At 37.9% G+C, this 16208-nt stretch overlaps 1 protein-coding gene across 1 annotated transcript in view; it reads left to right on the forward strand.

Annotated features, from left to right (window-relative positions):
- Window positions 1–4975: 4975 nt before the first annotated feature.
- The window catches only part of PKIA (cAMP-dependent protein kinase inhibitor alpha), a 96038-nt gene continuing 84805 nt past the window's right edge, over window positions 4976–16208 (forward strand). The window contains exon 1 of the mRNA XM_038579577.1: window positions 4976–5106. The gene's annotated coding sequence lies outside the window, so the exon portion shown is untranslated. The remainder of the gene's footprint in view (window positions 5107–16208) is intronic.

A 16208-nucleotide genomic window follows, 5' to 3' on the forward strand; every position in this document is an offset into this window, starting at 1 on the left:
GAAGAATTGCAGACCGCAAAGTCATGAGCAAAAGATTATTTTTTTAAAAGACCATGCAATGAAAAGTCATAGGGTAAAAAAATGATCTTCACCTTACTCTAGCCTCCACTCATTAATTTATCTAGCATACTGGTGTGTGTCAAGTTTCAAGAAGACAGATTCAAGCTCTATATGTTGACATAAAACATTTCTCATTTATTATTCCTTTTCTTTCTAGTTCCTTTATGCCTCTTGACATGTTATAGTATCTGAACAGTTAATTTCTGCCATTTTACATTTTTAATTTTTGTCTTTTGCCTAGCACCATCAATACTGATTCTCTGCCATGAGTAAAAAGCACCTGGCAAGAGTACTTTGATGGATGAAGGAGTCTAAATTATCATGAGAAACTATCTATGCTTCCAGTGAGTCTGGCTTTGTAGAATGGAAACTATACCAGGAAGGACAGCAGACTATGCTCCAGGACTCTCCCAAGTCACCACATTTAATCTCTGCTTCAGACAAATTAAAGGAAAAGACCAAATATCTATTTTCACTCTTAAGGACAAGCCTATATAACAGCCATTGTTCTTCTTATTTCAAAAATGAGACAAAGTCAGATCATGAATGAAAGGATCCAAGCCTGTCTGTTCAACTACAAAACCCCTGGACTTCAGAGCCACCTCAGTCTTCCGGTTCCCTTCACCTACCCATCCTCCTTTTCCTTAACATTATATAGACTTTCACCTCTAGCACCGGATACCTAGCAAACCCTGCATTTAAATTACAATGTTTTTAAAGATATTATTTATTTTAGAGAGAGAGAGAGAGACTGCACACACACACACAAATGGAGGGAGGGGCAGAAGGACAAGCAGACTGTGCTGAGCGAAGAGCCCCACATGAGGCTCCATCCCAGGACCCTGAGATTATCTGAGCTGAAGTCAAATACTTAACTGACTGAGCCAGCCAGGCTCCCCTAAATTATGAATTATTAACCACAAGATTTAGCATATTCTCTCTTCCAAGGTACTTAGAAACTTAAAAGAAGGTGGAAGCCTGCCCAAGTGGCCAAGGGTACCATTTGTCAAGCACAGGCTCCCCCTAATGCCTGCACTGGGCAAATCACATCATTTCAGTATATCCTCAAAAAAAAAAAAAAAAAAAAAAAACCAAAAAAAAAACTCTTCTGTGGTTGGGATCCTAACCTTTTTACCACGATCCCCTTTGACATTTTGGAACAGTTTATTTAACTCTTCATAAAATAATACTTTGGGGAGCCTGAGTGGCTCAGTTTTTTGAGCCTCTGATTCTCGATTTGAGTTCATATGGTGATCTCAGGGTCCTGCGATGAAGCCCCAAGTAGGGCTCCATTCTCCTTGGGGAGTCTGCTTGAGATTCTCTCCCTCTCCCCTGCTCCTCTCCATGTTCTCTCTCTCTTAAATGAGTAAATAAATCTTTTGTAAAAAGAAGAAGGAAAATATAATACTTTTAAATTCATAAAATATATATTATTTCAAAGGAAAAGAATTAGCAATCTTTAAATACAGTTATTAAAATATTTAAGAAACCAAATTTGTGATATAAAAATGCACAGGTATTTAAATTCCCTAAATAACAAAATGTAACAATGGTTCTATTAACTAAAAATATAATTAAAAATAGTGATATTGAGGTAATGGGTTAACAATTATTATTTTGCAATGCATGTGCACTGGAATGGAACAATTAAGCAAATGGATGAAAGATTGTTGGAGCCACATTTCTTACTGTTATTGTAGGAATTTATGGATAAGCAAGGGGAGGAAGCTAGAATGATCTATGTATTAATGGATTAGACTTAAAAACATTAATATGAACTCTTATTTAGCTCAGTATAAGTACTGATAGTTACATACAGAAATATTTATAGCTATGTACACATGAATGGGTTAGTGAAAATATATATTTCTCTGCTGTTTCCTAGAGCCTAAATAAATGATAGCCCCTTGGCAACCACCATACCTATAGCCCAGATCTTGCTTTCTTTTCTCTTCTTCTTCTTCCTTTTTTTTTTTAAGATTTTATTTATTCAAGAGAGGAACAGAGAGAGGCAGAGACATAGGCAGAGGGAAAAACAGGCTTCTCGCAGGGAGCCAATGTGGGACTCAATCCCCAGATCCGGGATCACGACCTGAGCAGAAGGCAGATGCTCAACCGCTGAGCCACCCAGGTGTCCCTCAGATCTTGCTTTCTATTACCATCCTCCAAGAAAAGGGATCAGGGCTTCTTGGAGAAATGGCTGATTCTAGGACGGGGTAGGAAAATACAACATGGGAGCACCTTGTAATGCCAGAAAGTAATGAAGTAATACACTCACACACATCAAACGGAGTATGTCATAGGAGCATAGAAGCCAACAAAAAGAGCTCCCAATGGCTAAGCTGGAACAATTTGAACAAAATAAAGTAACATTGAATTATGACTCAAAGTATAAAATAAACATGAATGAGTCTATACTGCTATAAATAAATAATTGCATAAATTAATATTTAGAGGAGAAACGACAATCTCTTGTGCAGAAGAATTTCAAATACTTGATGTACATAATCTGCCCTAAAGAAGGTTGAACATGAGTTTATGCATGAGCTTCACATAGTGACTTCCTTCCAACAAGTACAGTATGGAAGGGATGGAGGAGTAACTCTACAGTGGAGAAATCTGAGATACTACCTCAGTCAGGTGATCAAAGTCAACATCACAGTAAAAAAAAAAAAAAAATCACAGTCGAAAATCACATTGATTGTACATACTCCTGATGTGATGTTATGAAAATGGCACTTTATCTTGTGGTTGTCCTCCCAATAAACTATAATCCGGGTCTTATCATGAGAAAAGCATCAGAGGGTTTACAATAGTGAGGAGTGCTACAAAATACTTTACCACTATTCCTCAAAATTGTCAAGGTTATCAGAAAACAAGAAAAATCTGAGAAACTACCACAGCTCAGAGGAGCCTAAGGGGACATGACAACTATAGGTAATGTAGTGTGCTGGATGGGAGCCTGGAAAATAATTGAAGACATTAGGTAAAACTCAAGGAAATTGTACAGATTTCGGTTAATATTAATGTAGCATTATTGATTCATTAATTGTAACAAAGCTACTATAGTAATGTTAGATGTTAATAGAAGAAACTGGGAATGGAATTTTTGGGAACCCTGTACTACCTCCTTATATTTTCTGTATACCATTCTAAGAATATATAATCTATTAAATAAAACCAAAAAAAGGGTGATGATGATTTGATTGTCGCATCAGAGTAGTAATTTTGAAAGATCTATAAAAACTGAAATAGGAAGTTATCTGGGACTTCTATAGGTGACAAAGTCAGTCACAGGTATAGCGAATGTTATTTTGGTTCACTGTCTGCATTTGTATTTAAAGGAAAGGTTAAATGCTAAATTTCAGTTATAGGTTAGTAAAACTAAAGACGTAAAATCTCCCATCCACATTCTACATACCTTTTGATACAGATTAAGAACCTCCCAGTCTATGGTGATATTAATGACTTAATTTTATGAAATTGAGGCTCAGAGGCATGAATTAGGTTGCCAGAGCTTCCAAAAATCATTCATTCTAGGGCCAAGAATTCTTAATGATTTTTGTTGGAATTCTATTTGTTACACTACCTTTCAATTTTGGAACTGGGAAACAGAGGGATGGGAACTCTTCATGGATGGAACGTGCTTCCTTGGCTTGCCCAATGCACTGCTTAGGCTGCTATTCAAATCCACAAGGTGAAGCTGGCTTGGACCTAGAGATGGGAATTCTATCAGTAGGAATGTGAAGTTAGTTAAGTAAGTTAAGTAAGTTAAATGAGGAAACCACACTCAGATTGAACTCTAGGTGTCAAAGAACTTCTCTGCTTGGGAATGGCTTAACAATGGGAGAAACACTGGTTCCACCATAAAGACAGCAAATCCTTGGCCCCTTCCCCCCCCCCCCCCCCCCTTAAATTCTCAAACTGCTGAGCTGGCAGAGAGAAAGAAAGGAAGGCAGGGAGGGAGACAGAGAAAGGAGCAGAGAGAATGAGAAGAGGTTAATGGCCAGTGCCAATTTAAAGAGGTTAAGAAGGGACTTATACATGTATTTGCTTACATTATTCCTAAGGCCAATTCTGATAAATCCTTCGGCGGGGAAAATACAGCCATCTGTTAATGTGGGTTCTGCTTCTTGGCTTCAAATGTTACAGCTGTCACCAGAGCAGCCAGCCCAATTGAGGGATTGGGGGTGGGGGGGCAGTGTTAGAGGCAACATCTGTCCACAAAGTGCACCACTAAACAGCAACGAAATCCTGGGGCCAGCCCTCTCTGTTTCCTCGAGGGCTTTCTTTGGTCGGTCCTACTTCTCCACTCCTTGGGGAATTTCCCGTTCTATTACGTAGGCAAGAGGGTGAGAGGTCCCAGCTTTCATGATTGTGAGTGGTTCGGCTGTGTGTGTGTGTGTGTGTGTGTGTGTGTGCATGTGCGTACTGTGTGTGTGTGCGCGCGCGCTGGGGGAAAGTGAGGCGTGCTACGAGGGGCTTAGAAAGATGGACTGATTGCTAATTTAAAACATTTCCGGAGTGTTTACATGTTTATCTTAAAAGACAATCCCATAGTCTCCAATTCAGCGAAATGAACAATACTGATAAGGAAAATGAAGAGGGTGGGAAACCCACTCAGTCGCCTGGAGCTGTCCATGCAGCGGGCGTGACAGGGGAGCCCTGGGAGGGAAGGCGCTTTGCAGACAGTTTTCTCCGGCCCTTCTCCCTCGGTCCACGGTCCGGCTACGCTTCCTGCCCAAAAGCATTAATAGGAAAGAAACCCCAAACCCGGAGGGGGAGCGGTTGCCAGGCGCGGTTTGGAAGAGCCCTCCCCGGCGGCCGAGAGAGGTCCCTCTCCCCCCGCGCCTGGCAGGGAATGTGGCGATCCGGCCCGGGCGGGGGATGACTTCATGCAGCCGGAGCGCGGCGGCGGGAGCAGCTGCAGCAGCCGGCAGGTGGGGTGGGGGCCGGCGGGGCCGACCAGGCACTGGGCCCGGCGCGGAGGCACTGCGGCCCCGGGGCGGCGGGCGCGCGGACTTGCGCCGACTCGGTCCCGAGGAGGTAAGCAGCCCGGCTATTATTAGCCCCCAGCTCGGTTCTTTCCGCTCGGGTAATCGCGGGGTCGGCAGTGCACCGGGAAGGGAGATACCCCTGCTGCATTCTGCAATGGAAAAGGAGCAACAACTGGAATTGAAATGTTAATCAGGCAAGTGCTTGGAGATTGCGGGAGCGGTGGTACTGGGCAAACAAAGAAGGCGGCCAGCCTTTCTACTCTTCCAGAGAATCGACCGTTTCCAGCGCCAGACTCGCTTAGACGTTGAGGATTCAAGATGTGAGATGATCGGAGTTGCACTTTTATCTTTCTACTTCGACCTTCCCTTGGTCATTTTCGGGGTTTGGAGCAGCAGGTCCTTGGAGGCATCTTGGGGAAGTAATCAGAAATCTTTCCTACCTTCCTCTGTCCTCTCCCTTCCTACTTACCGGAATGGGTCTCTGCCCCATTTCAATGTCAAACACCTACTTCAATCCTGAACCTTTAGGAAGAGTCTCACATTAGAAGAGAAACTTCTCTTATCTCTTGGAGTTTAGCTTGGGTTGAGCAGCACTTGTTTCCACCTTCTCCCTTCGTTTATCATATTCTCTCTGTCAATTACTTCATTGATTTCCCTGGGAAGCCGGGTCCATTCACAAGCCAGCTCTTGTCAGCTTCTATCGACAACCTCTGTTCCATGACTGATTTTGTCAAGGACCTACAAAGGGCATTGCCCTACACCAGTTTTAGTATTCTCTCTGTATGCTATTACCTGTGTCCTTCCCCCAAATACAGGACACGAAAAATCTATCTTTTAGCCTAGTACCAACATGGTTCCCGATAACTCCCTTCGCCGTAGTCACTGCGGCTGCAAGAGGATTTCGAGGACAGCAGAATCTGTTGGGGTGTCAGAAAGAGGACCATACTTATATTTTCTCTCTGTGCATAGGCATAGATGGAACTACAAATGTGAATGTGTCTATCCAGTTATTCTTGAAGCTTTTTTATTTTAGTCCCGCTGGGTTGTGAGACATTTACCTGGGTAGGGTTTGAGGTTGGTCTTCCCCAAAGAGCAAGCAGTATGTTTGTCCAAGGATTCCCCAATAACCTCAAAAGAGTTTCCAGATAGGCTTTCCCCACAGGCATTCAGAAAGCCACCGGAGCTGGCCAATCTAAGCCTCAGGTTATTTGAGCATTCTCTAATCACTCTTGCCATTTAGGGGTTCTGACCACTTGTTCTAGGATTTCCCCAAAAATCTCTTGCCACTGAACTCAAGTGCCTTATTCCTGTTGCCACCTAAGGATGTACATTTGAATAATATGCTTTGAAATGGGTAAGATGGCTGTGATGGAGATTGCAAATGTGTCACTTCACCAACAGAGAACAGTTGCAAATAAGCCAGACTGGAGTGTCTGTGTGCCAATACTCTATTTAATGGGCGATCTGTTATCTTTAAATTTGAAATTAGACAGTCTGACTCAATAGCCATGTAATTTTATTTTAGCAAATTAAAAGAGATCAGTGAAAAAGAGAGGTAAGGTTGATAGCTAAAATTTTATCTCTGCTTCCCTTCCTTCTTAAATATTGCTTTTAGACAAAGATATTAGTTCTGAAAAATCATGTTCATTCTAGTAGATGTCATTATTGCTTTTCTGAATACAAATTCTTTTTATAAAATACACTTTAGAAGGATTTGAGTTGGTTTCTTTGTCTCTACCTAGTATATGAGGCAGAGGGAGTGGAGGGGTGGGCAATTCCCACTCCAAGTGGCCCACTCCAGGAACTCTTCCCCTGGATCGTGAAAACCTCAGCACCAATTTTTTTTTTTTGGGGGGGGGGAGGCATGCTGTAGTGATTATTATTATGTGTTGAGTGGGGTTTGAGTTTCAAATATTAAAATTTTAAGATTCAGTAATTTTGAATCAGGCACACCAAATAGAAAGGGGAACAAAGAGCAAGAACAACAAAACGCTTTTTTCTACCACCTTTCTTTACTCATCTTAAAATATTTAACTATAGAAATAATTATTCGGAATAATAAGTGATAATAAATATTAAGATAATAATTCTTTTAAAATAAATTATGAAATACAGATTAGTATGATTGACCTTAAGCACAATAAAAATTTCTGTACTTTCAGGTTTCTTTATGTTGACTACTAGTGCATGAGAACATCCTCATAATAGAAATTGAAAATGTCTATTACTTGGTTTCTGAAGGAACTGAATTCTTTGGCAAGAAATGGGTCAGAATTAGGGGATTAGTGCTGCCTAACCTGGCATCATACCTGCCACTGATTTTACAGGTGAGATGACTTCACTAAGTTATGGACCTGGGTTGGAGAAGCCTTTTGGGGAAGAGAGAAAATAAGTTAGAAAATTGAATTTTTCATTTCAGTGCAACTAAGGTAGATAAATAAATTTAAAGGATTTCTGAATTTGGACTTTGTTATGTTTAAATAAAACAACTTTTCTGAGAAAAATGTCTAACTCAGAGCTCTAAGAAGAAATATATGTATGACTTCATGATTGAAACTGATTTATGACTTTATTTCCTTTTTTTTTTTTTTTTTGATGTTTCCCTGGGAAAGAAAGATTAATTGCCTGGTGTTCAAGAGATGGAGGAGGAATGAAAAACAAGAGGATGTGCACTATTAGATGTTAAATGAACTGCAGGCATTATTTGTAGGTTTGACAAGATAGAATGAAGTCAATCTTCTGCTTTCTAACCAAGTTAAAAAAAAAAAAAAAAAACATTTAGCATGGTGGGTGGTCAGTGTTACCAGTAACATAGTACAGATTTAGGCATCAAAGTTGACCTCTAATAGCCAAAGGCAATTTCTGGTACTGCCTTACTGCTATTAGCTACAATTGAAATAGACTTATTTTGAGATTCTGAAACAAGGAAAAGAAAGAAAAAAGTAGAAACGATAAAGCTAAAGAAGTGTATTTCTATTCAACCGGTGTCTCCACTGAGAATATGTAGAAAAAAGTGCTATTTTGAAAGTTGTCAATGGCCTCCTAACTGCCAAATTTATGTAATATTTCACTTCTTCATTGTGTATTTTTTTTAAAGATTTAATTTATTTATTCATGAGAGACGCAGAGACATAGAGGGAGAAGAAGCAGGCTCTGTGCAGGGAGGCTGATGCGGGACTCAGTCCCAGCACCGGGATCACGCCCTGAGCCAAAGGCAGATGCTCAACCGCTGAGCCACCCAGGTGTCCCACTGTGTCTTTATTTTTAAGTTCTTATCCATGTTATTTTTAATAAAATACTCATGTTTAAAAGTATTATTAATACGTAATATGCATCAGGCACTGATATATCTCTTTATCTAGTTTCTCACTAATCCCCTTAAGCTACCCCATGATCCGTCTAACCAAGTGGTTTTTATTTCCAGTTTGTGCCGCGTGATGTCCCGCTTCAATGTCTTTATCCGTTCCTTTCACTCACCCTGTATATGCTAAAACCTTGATCACATCAGACACTGTCTCTTCCATGTTGCTTTCCCCATACCCACCATCCTCGTGTCAGATGCGTTTTCTCCCTTGTCTAAATTCCTATTGCACTTTCTATCTTGGTCTATTCTTTAGTGTGAACATGACTTGTTCTTTTACAATAGCTTTGGAGAGCACGGTTTGTGACTGACAACCTTTATTACCTACAACTCATGGTACAGTGACTAGCTATATACAGTTCTTCCTTGACTTACAGTGGGCTTACATCCCAATAGATACACTGTGAGTTGAAAATACCCTAAGTCAAATGCATTTAATACACCTAATCTACCAAACGCCATAGGTTAGCATAGCCTACTTAAAGGAGCTCAGAACACTTGTATTGACCTGCAAATGGGTAGAATCATCTAGCACAAAGCATATTTTATAATAAGCGCTGATTATTTGATGTAATTTATTGAATACTATACTGAAAGTAAAAAACAAAATAGTTATGTAGGTACAGAATGGTTGTTAATTGTATTGGTTGTTTACCCTCATGATTGCATGGCTAACTGGGACCTGTGGTACGCTGCCACTGCCCAGCGTCATGATAGACTATTGTACTGCTTGCTAGCCTGGGGGAAAAAAAATCCAGATTCAAAAGCTGAATTGTGGTTTCTTCTGAATGTGTATCTCTTTTGCATCATCATGAAGTTGAAGAATCATACGTTGAACCATCATAAGTCAGGAACCTTTTGTATATGCATAGTAGACATTCAGCAATTTGATTCTAGTGAAGATATTGGTTATTATTTCCCAAGGGTATATCTCTACCTACTCTTCACCATTAGTCAAGCTCAGCTTCCAAAATGTGTGCAAGTATTGTTTAGTTTTTAAAAATATTTATATAATAATATAGTGAAAGCACATTCAAATAATTATATTTAACAAAAGTTAATGTGAGCTTACATGTCATTAAATATATTAGCACGTACATTTTAAGAGTATGCTAAGCTTAACAAAACAAAACAAAACTTTAAAGAAAATACTGTATCTGTTTTCAACATGCTTGCATTCTATTGAAAAATAAGCAGGAGAAGTTACCTTACATATATAAGTACTCGTCCAATTTCAAGTCTAGAAATACTTGCCTTGAAAAACTGCTAGATACTTTTGATCTGTGGTATCAAATTTTAACCTTCTACTTTATGCTAATTTTACATCAAGGAAACCGAGACTCAAAGATGTCACCTAAATGTTTAGCAGACATTCTTTCCACGTTACCATGCTGCTCTCTGAAGTGTTTTTTTTTTATTATTATTTTTTAAAGATTTTATTTATTTATTTGACACAGAGAACAAGCAGGGGGAGTGGCAGAGGGAGAGGGAGAGGGAGCCTGATGTGGGGCTCCACCCAGAATCCTGGGATCCTGACCCAAGTGAAAGGCGGGTGCTTAAGCAACTGATCCATCCAGGCACTCTATGGTCTTTGAAGTGTTAAGAGTAAAGGAAAGCCTAATAAAAATGTAAGGTCAGAGCCATCAGAGTAGTTTAAAAATTGTTTTGTAATTAATTTTTCCAGTGTTTCTTAAACTTTTGGATCTTAACATTCCTTCTGATAATTGAATAAAGGCTGCACATTCATTCCACAAGTATATATACAAACAAACGTACACATAGAATTTTGCATACAATTGCAGATGTTTTTTTAAGGACCCACTAAAGTACTCCTTAGCAAATAGTTTAAGAACATCTACTCTGGACTCACTTTGACAATATGTGTATCTTTCATTAGCCGAGACATTTTTGGAACTTGAAATGACTTTCTCCTTCTATTGTTTTCCCTGCTTTAGAACCTAAAATGAGAGCTCTTCATTATCACTGGCACAAAGGCAGCTAAGAGGATTTGGAAACAAGTGCCAGTAAGAAAAGTGATTCAAAGAACCCTGATTCATGGAAAAGGAATCCCAGAAGGAGTTCTGAATATGTGTAATACATTCCAAATGATTTATTTAGGGTTTTCCAATCAAAACCATTTTTTACGAAAAAAGAAGCAGTTCTAGACTTAGAGTACTGTAGTGCCAAATATGTAGAAGAACATTGCCAACAGTTGAGCGGTGTAGGCTACTTCGAAACATATTTAGTTTTCTTAGGATGGATGCATGTCTGCCTCAAAGTTACTATTTCTTTCTGGTAGTGCTGTCTGCAGTAATGTATCTGCTTTTGCTAAGTTAAGGGAAGAATGACAAATTATGTTCATCCCTCCTAGGTTCTAAAACAATCGCCAACATAAAGTGCATTAAAAATTCTTACCTGATTGATACTTGAAGAGACTAGTACTAGCTGTCACGGTTGTTGCTGATGCTAGTATTCAAAGAGAAGTGTGACAACATTAATCTAGAAAAAAACAGAAATGGAGAGAAAGAAACCTCAAGAGGCCAACTTAAACTGTTGCTTTTCTTAAACTTCCCAAAATATGATAATAACTATAAGCTCCTAGAATAAGTGCAGTTTTATGGAAACTTGATAAAATGCCTAATGCAAGGTAAATTTATACTTTATTTTATAGTGGGTTATTATTATTTTTTATTGTGGTAAAATAGAAATGACAAAATTAACGTTTAAAGCATTTTAAAATGTACACTTCACTGATATTAAGTACATTCACCATGTTGAGCAACTATCACCACTATTCATTTTCAGAACTTTCTCATCATTTCAAATAAACTGTACTCATTAAACAGTTACCCCTCACGCTGCCCTCCTCTTAGGCTCTGGTAAACTCTGTTCTACTTTCTGTGTCTGTGGGTTTGCCTATTCCTGCCACTTCATATAGTGGAACCATACAATATTTGTCCTTTTATGTCTGGTTTCTTTTATTTAGCATAATGTTTTCAAAGTTTATCCATATTGCAGCATGTGTCAAAATGTCATTACTTTTGAGGCTGAATAATACACATATATATGTATATTATATATACACCTTATATATATTATATATATACACACACCATATATATATATATACATATATATACAGTGTTTTTTAGTTGCAAAACATTTTAGGTATATTGCCTATTATATTAATGATATCTAGTACAAACACTCCATATGACCTTTAGTAGATGTCTAATATGTACAAAAAATGAGGTGTCTAATATGTACAAGAAATGTGCCATGATTTTATTAAGTGAAAACCCTTTGATAAATATTAAGTTCCAAATTGTTTTATGATTTCAAGATATGTGGTAATGGACACAAAGTTACACATCTTTATATGTTGGTGCTTTTACTTTTGTTTGTTTTTATTTTGTTGTTGATGGTGCCAACACACAAGATTCATGCTTTAACTTTTTATGGAAAAATTCTTGGAGTGCTATTGTTGGGTCAGAGACAATGCATGAACATTTATAATTTGAAAAAGTACATTGACTACAAAAAAAATCATAAACTTCTTCAACAGATATGTATTTTCTGTAGCCATTTCTAACTATCTTAAAAATGATGCAAGTAAAATAAGGAAATCCATTTATCATGATTTGAGCAAGGAAATATTCTCACTCTTCATTTCTAGTTTATGGAGGAAATATATTTATACACAAGTCTTGACAGATTACAAGTCTCTCAAACACTCATTGCATCATTTCAAAGATATTACAGAGTACATCACAGATGTCAGTCAAGTCTTACAGCAACAGTGTAGAAAACTAGGAACGTCTGTAGCTAGTTTTGTGTGTGTATGTCTGCTTGTTTTTTTGTTTTTTTAGATTTTTTAAAATTTTTTTATTAATGAGAGGCAGAGACATAGGCAGAGGGAAAAGCAGGCTCCATGCAGGGAGCCTGATGTGGGACTCGATCCTGGATCTCCAGGATCAGACCCTGGGCTGAAGGCAGTTGCTAAACCACTGAGCCACCCAGGGATCCCTGTGTTTTTTTTTTAAAACTCCAGCAATGGGTCATTTGAATCTAAATCCAAATGATCTGTTGTTTATTTCAAACTTATGTACCTGCATTGTAGTAATTCTTTTATTTTGTTGGGTTGGTGTTTTTCTTTAGTTTCTTTTTAGTGTATCCTTTTTAATTTATACTGTTAGGAGTGTTGTATGTAAGCTAAACTACAGAATATTGGCACATATGAAGTATAACAGAATTGGCAAGACTTTTCCCTTCTCAGAAGATTGTCTTGGTTTGCATTGTCCAACAGGGGAGAAACAAAGAGCTTGCTGGAGATTGCATCATGTTGCACCTGAATTAGACATTACCATACTAAAATGTCAAGGATGAAGTGACATGTTTATAACATATTTTTGAAAAGCTACTTAAAACTGAAAGGTTGCAAGAACATAGATAGACATACCCTAGACATTTCACAACAGTATTTTAAGGAATGCCTTTTCTTTGGTTGATTGGGATGGAGAACCTATTAATAAGCATTTCTCTAATACATTTGTCTTTATTGCTGTCTGATCAAACCTTTAAAGAGCAGGCATAAAACAAATAAGCATTCTGACCTTTGCCTAAGTAAGCAAAAAGAAGCCCATACCTTAATCAATGCACTACCATGTTGATGAGACTGAGGGTAGAAATACTGGTTTTTTTTTTTTTTTTTTTGGTTATTACAGTCATAGCAGCAGTACAACCTACTTTGTTCCTTCTGTTGTATACTGCAGAATCTGACTGCATAAACCAAAAAATCAGTAATCTCTTTAATGCCATTTCTAACACTCTTCTCCATGATTTTTCACACTCAGGTTCTCTGATAATTGAAATGTAGTGAAAAACAACCAGGGTGTTAATATCTTCTATCCATTCACAAAACGTAATCTTGCTAGGACTTGCAAAAATAATGTTGAATATGAATTGGTAGGTACCCAGTGAACTCACTAAGAATAATCTGTCTCAATAATCAAATACAGATTTAAATACTGTCGAATTTTTTATTTTTTTATTTTTAAAAGATTTTATTTATTTATTCATGATAGACACAGAGAGAGAGAGAGAGAGAGAGAGAGGCAGACACACAGGCAGAGGGAGAAGCAGGCTCCATGCCAGAAGCCTGATGCGGGACTTGATCCCGGGACTCCAGGATCACGCCCTGGGCCAAAGGCAGGTGCTAAACCACTGAGCCACCCAGGGATCCCCACTGTCGAATTTTTTAAAAAAAGATTTTATTAATTTATTTGACAGAGAGAGAAAGAGAGAGAGAGAGAGAGAGAGAGAGAGAGCCAGTAGGAGAGGGAGAGGGAGAAGCAGACTCCCTACTGAGCAGGGAGCTGGATGAGGGGCTCATCCAGGAGCCCTGTGATCATGACCTACGCCAAAGGAAGATGCTTAACTGACTGAGCCACCCAGGCACCCCAAAGACTGTCAAATTTTAAATATTGTAAAAATTTAAAAAGATTTTAAAGATTTTAAAATTTGTAATCAACAGTAATATATGAAAATTTTAGAAAAGTAAATTACACATATGAGGTTTATTTATAAGATAAGCTCCCTGGAGAACAATGCACTTTTAGGAGGCTTCATTCTGAAAAGACTGCATTTGCATTTTTTAAACTACTACCCTCCAAAATAAATTGTGACAAACCATTTTTCATCCAAATTAATCTCTCATCTTAAGGAAGTGAGTTATTCTTGGGGAAACTGCCTTCAACTAATTTGTGCTTTCCTGCAGTTGATCAAGCCAAAATGCAATAGGGCTGACATTCTTTACTACTGTGACACATTCATATTTACTAGGATTGTCTAATGATTTGAGGCTTATAGTAACCTGAGAGCCTCCATTGATAAAGGTCAAGACATGGTTGGTGCTCCTATAGAAAACAAATCTAGGTTTCATTACTTATATCATCTCCATCTTAGAGAACAAAATAAATAAAGCATGAAACACTAGTATTTGGTATATTTTATAACTATTCAGGTTTCTAGGGAGCTTATTAATATCATATACTATGGTTAGCACTCAGTAAGGAAATGTACACAGTTATTTTAAAACAGTAAAATATCAAGAGCATAAAAGTTTCTCCAAGTCAAATGATTAGTTTTATATTTGGCTTTATAGGCATTATAATATTTGTTGAACAACAAAATAAATCAATACCATTTAGTTTTGAAAGCTGCCCCAACACAAAATAATTGGCATTCTACACATTTTCATTGTGATTGTTTTCGTAGGTGTGGTGGAGATGAGTTTTTTTCTTGCCAAACTTTATCTTCCCTCTGAGGTTTTGATAGGTGGAATTAGAGATGATGCACATTAAAACTTGAGATACATTTAGTAAGCAGTTTAAGACACTCAGCCAAGCACAGTCCATTTACTCTGGATAGAAGAACATGACATTACCCTTCTTTCTTCAACTACAATGGGTTTGGACTTTTAGAAAATTCACAATGCAAAATACAGGTTTTTTTTTTTTTGATACAGGTTTTAATAATAAACTATTAGTCAGTGATTCTCTTATCTCCATGCCTTTTTCAATCTCATTTATTATAAAGAACACACTCATGGAGAAAGCAAAATTTCAGTTGACTGAAAGCATTTTTCACCTGTATGTAGGTTTGAGATAATGATCCTGTAACATCTTTACTAGGGCTTTGTGAAGTCACTATTTCACCACAGAAATTAAATCTGACACTAAAATGGTCTGACGCTAAACAGTCCATTGAATAAGTGGAAGAGTGTTGGCATCTTTTTTTAAAAAACACTAACTCGTTCAGGCCAAAACCCGAAATGTTTGAATTTCCCCTTAATAACTAAAGAGGAAAATGAAATAACATGGTAGTACAGTGTTATGAAAGCAAAGGAATTGAGTTGATTTCAAAATGTTTGAGTATAAAATTAATGTATTTTGTTCAATTTGATAATTTTACTCAGAGCTCTCAGGCTGCTTTTGATCACTTTCAAAATGAATCAAAAAGCTCTAAGCATCATCTTCAAAGTATGCTGATAACTAGACCTTTCCCTTCTCTTTGTTTATTTTGGGAGTTTGGGCTACCACTTATGTCTAATTCATGTATTTTAAGAAGTGAATTTGAGCTTTGAATTCCAACTAGTTTGAATCCCACCTTTACAATTTACTATCTTTGTGACTTAGGGTAAGTTGCTTAACTGCTGTGAGTGGTTTCTTGGTATTTAAAACAGGAAAATCACAGAGTTGTGAAGATTAAGGAAAAGAACATAGGGCAGCCCCAGTGGCCCAGCGGTTTGGTGCTGCCTTCTGCCTGGGGTGTGATCCTGGAGACCAGGGATCGAGTCCCACGTCGGGCTCCCTGCATGGAGTCAGCTTCTCCCTCTGCCTGCGTCTCTGCATCTTTCTCTCTCTCTCTCTGTCATGAATAAATAAAATCTTAAAAAAAAAAAAAAAGAAAGCTGGGATAGAAATACTTATAAAAAAAATGAGAGAGAGAACATAAAAGACAACTTAGTGCTGTGTCTGAAACATTGTAAAGGTTAATAAATGTTTTCAATTTTTGTTGTTTTTATTCTCATTGGCAACTTACAACCAGACCTCATTACCATAATTTTTCTCAAATGTTTATGAACTCTTTTCCTACTTCTCCCATGTTAGTTAAACTAAGCCTTGAAATGCCCCTGAGCCTCATGGGGAGATGTCTCTGTGCAGGTAATGCCACTGGTGAGAGAGGTTGAAGTCAACACAAAGCAAAGCTGTTGGGCTCTGATCTGGCAG

This window comes from Canis lupus, chromosome 29, assembly GCF_011100685.1.
Source record: "Canis lupus familiaris isolate Mischka breed German Shepherd chromosome 29, alternate assembly UU_Cfam_GSD_1.0, whole genome shotgun sequence".
NCBI lineage: Eukaryota > Metazoa > Chordata > Mammalia > Carnivora > Canidae > Canis > Canis lupus.